The sequence below is a fragment of the Palaemon carinicauda genome, chromosome 6 (assembly GCF_036898095.1).
Source record: "Palaemon carinicauda isolate YSFRI2023 chromosome 6, ASM3689809v2, whole genome shotgun sequence".
NCBI lineage: Eukaryota > Metazoa > Arthropoda > Malacostraca > Decapoda > Palaemonidae > Palaemon > Palaemon carinicauda.
The window spans coordinates 25,678,780-25,687,692 of NC_090730.1; the positions used below are offsets into that span (position 1 = coordinate 25,678,780).

The following is an 8,913-nucleotide window of genomic DNA, read 5'->3' on the forward strand; positions in this document are numbered from 1 at the left end:
AGTCACAGTTGATAACTAGGTCTCACATGCCATCATTAGTAGTTATGATGGTTTTGAACATCATAGGAACCAGCATTTATGCTATTAATATTTTAGTTCACATTTGTGAAAAACAGCCCCATTTTTTTTAAAAATAGGATTTAATGTTTTTTTTCTTCAATAAAATTATAGAAAGTCCCCAAACACTAATATAGTAGTTTTCAAAGTCAAAGTAGATCAGCTTTCAAAATTAAACACTAAAGCCTTCATGGTATTCTAGTGTGGGATAATTAGGAATATATAAAAACTCACTGTTAATAAATAATTATATTAAAACAAATTGTAAAGTAAAAATAGTACAAATTTAAGATCTTACAATCACACATTTGAAATTAGCAGCCAAGTACTGTATGTCTAAAAACCACTATGTGGATAAAATCCTAAAAAAAAAAGTTACTAGATACAGAAGTTTTTTTTTTTTTTTTTTTTAAATATTTTATAACTTACGTAGTTTAAAATGTGTTTATTTTGCAATATGTTATACTAAACTTTCAATTGTTTTTTTCTATGATCTTAAATAAAATATGTTTACTACACAACTGATATTTTTTAACATATGTTTACAACTGCTTTATTTCCTTTGCCGCGTCTTTTTTTCTACGATAGTATCTGCTCCACGTAATCAGTCCGTCCTTTGAAGGGATTTGCAACTTTGAACAGTATCTGAAAGATATATAATTTTATATTAACGTCTTGGCAAAATAGTTAACTGAAAATAATTTCATCGAGAGATTTTAAAAGATTAAACAAAAATTAGCATTTAACCTGTTTGAAGTTTAAATATTTCATTTGTTATATGAAAAATCAATTAGGTTACAAAATTTTATTTTGAAAAATCTGGAATTCTACAAAATTACCTTTTACCCTAGTTTGAAATTTATCACAAAATATGCATTTGCCATAGTTTGAATAATTTTATGTTACATGATAACTTTTGGGTTACAAAATTTAGTTTCAAAATTTAATTTTGAAAAATGGATTGCATAATTATTTACCAGTTTGTAAAAATTACTTTGCGTGAAAAAAAAATCTCAAAATTAAAAGTTGGAAAAACTGATTGGTAAAATTTACCTTATTGCAGTACCTCAACTGAATATATCCAATCGTGGCAAATTCTAACATGCACGAAACAATACAGTATTAGTTTAAAATGAGATTTTTCGGTAGTTTCATTGCTTGCCTAATGTTAACTGCTTGAAATTAAGAAAATTAAGCTTCAAAATACTAGAATGTTTAGATAAACAGCCAAATGAGCTACACACACAAGGACCTATCGATCCTTATAGTAAATATTTCACCAACTTTTTTACACCTAAACTATCAACAAGGTACCTAATAAACAGCTTCGTAGAGTGTTATTCTGAAATTTGCACTTACATTGACAACCATGATGCATATTGAAAAGGATTTAAGGTTCTATGTATATAAAAATGCTTAAAAAGAATTTCTGCATTGATACAAATCTCCGTAATGGATAGTTTCTAGGAAAAAAAAAAAAAGTATTGACATCATCCTACTACCCTTTGCACAAAACATTAGCTAGAACCATTAACATCCAACGCGTGGTAACTAACGGGTTTTATTGAATAGCATTTGCATCCAATTTCCCATGAATTAATCACTAAGTCAAACCACCAAAATTCACTAGAAACCTAAATATTTCAAGAAATCTTTCCCCCCCCCCCAAAAAAAAAAAAACTCACGAGTTGACACCCAAGTGAAAACCTTTAAAAATTTAACCTATGTAAAAATTTTGCTTGAGAAAACTAGATTATCAAGACTACTAGAGACAATTCTAAAAATACTCAAGAAATATGAGAAATACTGGGAATAAAAGTTCCCGGTTTATACTTGTGAAAACTATAAAAATCAACAGTACATTAAGATCAAACTTGCCATAATTAGAATAGAGGAAAAACACCAGTACGAAACTCTTAACTAAGTTTAGAGGAAAACTTATTATCAAGTCAAATTCTGTCGCGAAAGACAACCAAAACCGCTGGAACATTACACTTAAGAGAATTACCTTGTGTGGGACCGTTAACCAAGGAATTACGTAACTATACAGTTGCGTAAGAACGTTATTGCAAGTCTCGCAACCTAACCTGCAGCTGAATAAAAAAAAAATCTATATGTTCCCAATGGCGTATCCACAGCCTCGAGAAAGTATTTGAAAAAAAGAAAAAAAAAAGAAAAAAAAAGGAAACTCAGAAGGCAAAAGAAAACTAGGAAAAACAACAAAGATCAGAAGACAGTGCAAGAGACAGAAAAAATTATAATTACAGCAGATGAGAGACTAATAAAATTCATTGCCTGAAGAAAACTGAACAAAAAAGTTAAAAAACTAATTTAATATGAAAAATTAGGGGAAATTACATCTACACAATCAAATAGTATTAGGAATAGGGCTATTGAATATATTCTAATAATAAAAAACTAATAACAAACCTAAGTTTTATTTTCCTACAATAGTTTATCAATTGAGTTTACAGTTTTGTAGTATATCATTTTAGCCTAGTTATTTCGTACTCTACTTTTATTAAATCTGGTGCTTTACTGTTGAGTTTTAACTCCCATGCTCTGTGCAATCTCTTTTCTAGTTAAAACTAGTTTCAAATACACTTTTAATAAATCAAAGCATATAGTGTACATATTAAATATTTTGACTTTGGTCCTAATTTTACCAGAAGTAAGCATACCTTCTACCTTGTAAATATTGGGCAATATTTGTTAAAAAAAAGTTCATCAATTTAGATCAGATTTAAAGTTTTTGATAAATGATAATCATTACGGGTTTTACAAGAATTGTCATTAATTCCTCTTACCTTTCAAAATATTTTTAATTATCCTACTCATTGAAAAACAGTAGTTTCAATAATTTCTTTAGCATGACACTGAACACTATAAAATCTGAAAAAGAAAATTACTATCTTACAAGTTATAGCAAATCAATCTTACAAGCTATACCTGTTTACAATCTAGCAGGTAACACTTTCTTAATCTAGGAAGTTATACATACTCAATCTTAGGTAGACATACAATTTACGCACATCATGCAAGGACTTTCAAAAAAACATTTGCAAGGCGGCTATTCATTGAATGATAAATTTTCCCTTTTTAAAGACTCCAAATTAATTTTTTCTTTTAAATACTAAAACTTAGTATTTTATGTATAACAACAAGTAGTTTCTATTAAGCTACAAGACAAAGGCTTCATGTTCTATGTCTGGTGTTTGGTCAGTTTTCATCACCACGCTGGTCACTGATTGGTGATTATGGGAACTTCACTTGACCGTTCACAGCAAACCAGCGTATAGTTAATGTTTCACCAAGTCACTTTTTCATTCTACCTTCAATTCGAGCAATTTGTTCTTTGCTGTAATATACAGTTCTGAGATTCGGGTGCATTTACATTTATCATACGTTCTACCTTCAATTTGAGCATTTTTCTTTGCTTTAATAGACAGGTTATAGATCCAGGGACATTTACATTTATCACAAAAATATCTGCCCATCAAAACTTAAAGCTTAGAAATCCGAGAACTAACGCTATAAACTTGCTGTATTATCTAAAAGATTTTAAAAGTTACAAAATTTCCTTTTACTTGAGCAAAGTACTTAATGAACATTTAATATTCAATCACTACGCTTCCATCTGATCTATTAGATTTCTCCATTACCTACCTCTAATAAAGTTAAGGCCAAGTAATTCAAAGATTAAATGACTTCAGAAATAATTCTTACCAAGAATTCTTCCCAAGAATTACTTGCTTACTCCTTAAATCAAGGCCAAATTCTAACTCATAATTTAAACTACAACAGTTTGGAAAATTAATTTCAATGACTTTCCAAAATATTTATTTGCATAATAGCCATGAAAAAAAAAAGGTCATGTGAAGTTTTATCCACCTACCACTACTGAAGGTTTTGAATTTGTGGTCAATTTCCTTGTAAATATTCTCTCATACTCCACTTCAGCAGAATAAAATCTTTCAAAATTTCTCCGGTTCATAATGCACCAAGTTCATCTTTCAGGTCTTAACACTTAAGTCACTATGATCATAAAAAATCTGGAAGAGAAAATGTTTTAAGTAAATATCTTTGCCAATTTTATTTCGGCTAATTTAATTTCTGCCACAGTAAAAGACTAAATTTGAAGACCATCACAAGCAGGAACACTAATTTTCATGTTTTCCAAAAAATATTTAAAATAAACCGTATTGTTATAAAAATTTCTATTCCAATTCATGTCTAATATATTCCAAAAAATATTTACAGATTTTTTTAATTTACTTACCCACTCTAAATGCATGACTAAAACACCTGGTAAAAACACGAAACTATTGTTAATCTGCCGAAAAAAATTCCTAACAAATTTTAAACAATGCCCAACTTATTATAATTATGGCAAATATATGAAACTAATTTCTAGCCAAATACATGATACATATATTTTTCCTTGTTTTTTATGCATGTCTGACCATGATTATTGGGGCAAACTACCCGTTCACGAGAAGTGTTTATGTCAAAAGTGATTTGCAGCAATAATAATGGTCAAAGCAAGATACCAGTTTGAAAAATATATGGTTCATGTAAAATGGCTGAGAACAGGCCAAACCGTGATAATCTAACTTTTGAGATTATTAAAAGGGTACAGATCCTAACAAATCCATCTAACCTGACCTAGTAGTTCCCAGTTCACAACCCCTAGCCGGGGGGTGTGGGGGACAGTTTCGCTAGAAATTAGATTATATATACCATAGTTACGAACACTAATATCTGCATTAATTCTAATTTCATATCAATCACTTAAATCTCAAAGTTTCATCCACTACAATTACATCACTAATTCAATGTGAAAGTTTCTATAAATCTTTGTCAGTATCAAGAAATACTGAACTGGAGTTTAATTCCAATAACTAGTATTTACGTCAAACAAAATATCAAAGCAAAGTAAAATGCAATAAAGATTCGCCAGGAGCCAAAATGACAGAAGTCATGATAAAAGTAAAGTCTTCTTTTAAGACAAAAATTTACCCTACAAGCACATGATATATTTTGAAATACAAAAACATTTGAAAAATCTAATTACTTTAAACACTCATTAGGAAGCAGAGAATATTCTTAGTCAAATATTACCCGAAGTAAAGAAAAGTAGGTTATAAACTCAAACCTTTTATGAAAGTGCTAAATAGGTAGAAAATATAAACCTAAAAGATCCTTTTGTAGAAAAAAATTTTAAAACTCAAAAAACTAAATATACGATATGTTAATTTCTAGGCAAATACATGAACCATCGCGGTACCTCAACCGTGATTAACCATATAAGTTTTTCCTACACGCTATAGTGTTTTTAATGCATATATGATCATTGTTGGGGCAAACTACTCTTAATAGGTTTTGGACTGTTGCATAAATATGATTATGGGGGACTCGTGGGAATACGGGACCTTTGTGGGAGGAAATACACTAAAAAGTATGGTTTGCAGAAGAATAATTATCCGAAATGCAAAATTAGATATCTAGTTTGAAAACAGTTCGCGCAGGTGTCTTGAAATTAATTATCTAGATTCACTTCTCACTTTAATAGTTGTGCTCCACCGTGGCACGTAATGCTCGCAAAATTAACTTTCCTGCTAATCTGTTCAGGTAAGTGGTACACGATTTTTTGCGCATACAAGCACCAGAAATCATTGTTTCGAGGATGTTTTACTTACGTGAGCAGCAAAAGCTATATGCTGAAGGGTGAGCATGTTCGAAAATAAATTACCGAAATAGATTGAATTACACAATTTTCATAATTAATTTGTACTTTCCTCTTTGATACACTTGTGCAGGTTTAATGCACTAACCTTTGACAAGTGCGTAACCAGCGTGCGTAGACCTTTGCGAGTGCGTAACCAGCGTGCGTAGACATTCGCGAGTGCGTAACCAGCGTGCGTAGACATTCGCGAGTGCGTAACCAGCGTGCGTAGACATTCGCGAGTGCGTAACCAGCGTGCGTAGACATTCGCGAGTGCGTAACCAGCGTGCGTAGACATTCGCGAGTGCGTAACCAGCGTGCGTAGACATTCGCGAGTGCGTAACCAGCGTGCGTAGACATTCGCGAGTGCGTAACCAGCGTGCGTAGACATTCGCGAGTGCGTAACCAGCGTGCGTAGACATTCGCGAGTGCGTAACCAGCGTGCGTAGACATTCGCGAGTGCGTAACCAGCGTGCGTAGACATTCGCGAGTGCGTAACCAGCGTGCGTAGACATTCGCGAGTGCGTAACCAAAATCACCAACCATTCACGAGTGACTAACCAAAGTCACCAACCATTCACGAGTGACTAACCAAAGTCACCAACCATTCACGAGTGCGTAACCAAAGTCACCAACCATTCACGAGTGCGTAACCAAAGTCACCAACCATTCACGAGTGCGTAACCAAAGTCACCAACCATTCACGAGTGCGTAACCAAAGTCACCAACCATTCACGAGTGCGTAAGCAGAGTCACCAACCATTCACGAGTGCGTAAGCAGAGTCACCAACCATTCACGAGTGCGTAAGCAGAGTCACCAACCATTCACGAGTGCGTAACCAGAGTCACCAACCATTCACAAGTGCGTAACCAGTCACCAAACATTCACAAGTGCGTAACCAGTCACCAAACATTCACAAGTGTGTAACCAGAGTCACCAAACATTCACAAGTGTGTAACCAGAGTCACCAAACATTCACAAGTGTGTAACCAGAGTCACCAAACATTCACAAGTGTGTAACCAGAGTCACCAAACATTCACAAGTGTGTAACCAGAGTCACCAAACATTCACAAGTGTGTAACCAGAGTCACCAAACATTCACAAGTGTGTAACCAGAGTCACCAAACATTCACAAGTGTGTAACCAGAGTCACCAAACATTCACAAGTGTGTAACCAGAGTCACCAAACATTCACAAGTGTGTAACCAGAGTCACCAAACATTCACAAGTGTGTAACCAAAGTCACCAAACATTCACAAGTGTGTAACCAAAGTCACCAAACATTCACAAGTGTGTAACCAAAGTCACCAAACATTCACAAGTGTGTAACCAAAGTCACCAAACATTCACAAGTGTGTAACCAAAGTCACCAAACATTCACAAGTGTGTAACCAAAGTCACCAAACATTCACAAGTGTGTAACCAAAGTCACTAAACATTCACAAGTGTGTAACAAAAGTCACTAAACATTCACAGAGGTGTAACAACGTATTCAAAGTCACTATACATGCACGTGTAACTAAAGTAACAATTCGCTTAAGTGCGTGTTCAGTTCATCACCCAATGTCATTTTAGTAATGTATTTATATAAAATTATTTTCCTCTAAGAAAACCGATGTACATAAGTTTAAAGGCCAAAGTGTGCGTGTGCATTTGGAATGTGGAGATTTAATTTAGTTGAAGTTCGAATCTGACTACTTTTGTCTTCATAACTTTCTGATATCTTAAAAAGTGTAGCAGCAGTAGTATGAAATAAGTCCAAGTAATTATTAAAAAGTGCACAGAAGCATAATTGATTTAGATTAATAGATAAAATGTGAACGTTTGACTTTTCCATATAAAGATCAAAACCTCTAAACATAAAAAAAAAACTTTCAAAACGTTTAGACGTCACTACACACTTATTCAAAATATATACGCTTTTTTTTAAACAAAATAAGAACATCAAAACTGCGACGGAAAACCAGTCAAAATTACGATTCAAAATCACTGGGAAAAGTTGAGAACAGACTTCAACCATATTTTGAATTTCTATTACATAACTGCTGCAAATAAAAAGGCCAAAATAACCAGTAGTCGGCTACGCAAAATTTACAAACTGAATTGGAAAAAAAAAAAAAAAAAAAAAAAAAAAAAAAAAAACCCGACTTCAGTTTTATTGGCTATCCAATAGATTTCAATTCCAAAAACCCACTACAGCAATGAATAATTAGGAGCACTTGTACGAGAAGTTTTCCGCTATGTTGTCCTACAACGAACTTTTCCGATTACAGTTTCACGGGATATACGAAAAGCTTCAAAATAGAATACTCAATTTCAAAACCTTAATTTGTTTGAAGTTTTATTGCTTCGCATGGAAAAGTACTCAACCAGAAATCTCAAGGCAAAGCCAAGTTAGGCAGTCAAAGAAACCTTGAAAACTGCATACGAGAACATTTGTACCAGATAAAAGGACACCATATCCAATTTCAAATATGGAAGCCTCGCTAACGAAATTATGAATCGTGTAAAAGGGATGGAATTTGGACAGTTTAACACGGCGATGTCAGCATAAATATAAAATTTTCAACACCAGTACTTTAATCTCAAAGAGTGTAATGCTTGGAATATGAGGACGAAACTCAAAGAAAGTAAAAGTTCTTAATAACTACTTACGTATAATACCCTCGAATGACGTTCATTCCCGCACGCCAGCTAAATGAATGGCTCTGAATAGTCTGAAGGTTCATAATGTAGAATTTTGAAAATCAAGGAGGCAAAACTCCTTGTTCTGTCTTCCTTGAGAGACAGGTGGCTCCATCTGTATTTGGTCTTTATGACTATTATTGCTTATGCAAATCCAAATCCTAACTTCTTTTTTTTATGAAATTGTTCATAAGAAGCTATTTTATAGATACTGAAGAACACAGTTTTATTAAATGTATAGCAAAAATTCACCCCAGTTAAATTATTAAACAATCTCCCGTTCCCTAATTAGGATAAAAGATTATAAAATTTTAAATATTTTCAGCATTCTTTTGTGAATAGCAGAATAACACTAATTAGATTGGTAGAAAAAAGAGGATTTAAAAGTAAAACATTGCACAACTGAAGTGAAATACTGGGCTAGATCTACTCTTTTATCTAGTG

At 33.0% G+C, this 8,913-nt stretch overlaps 1 long non-coding RNA gene across 1 annotated transcript; it reads right to left on the reverse strand.

Annotated features, from left to right (window-relative positions):
* Positions 1-291: 291 nt before the first annotated feature.
* LOC137642057 (uncharacterized) lies at positions 292-8,478 on the reverse strand. The gene is made up of 4 exons (XR_011044630.1): positions 8,440-8,478; positions 3,953-4,109; positions 2,865-2,949; positions 292-702 (listed from the first exon to the last, which is right to left on the reverse strand). It is a non-coding gene; the product is annotated as an uncharacterized lncRNA (long non-coding RNA).
* Between the last annotated feature and the right edge of the window lie 435 nt (positions 8,479-8,913).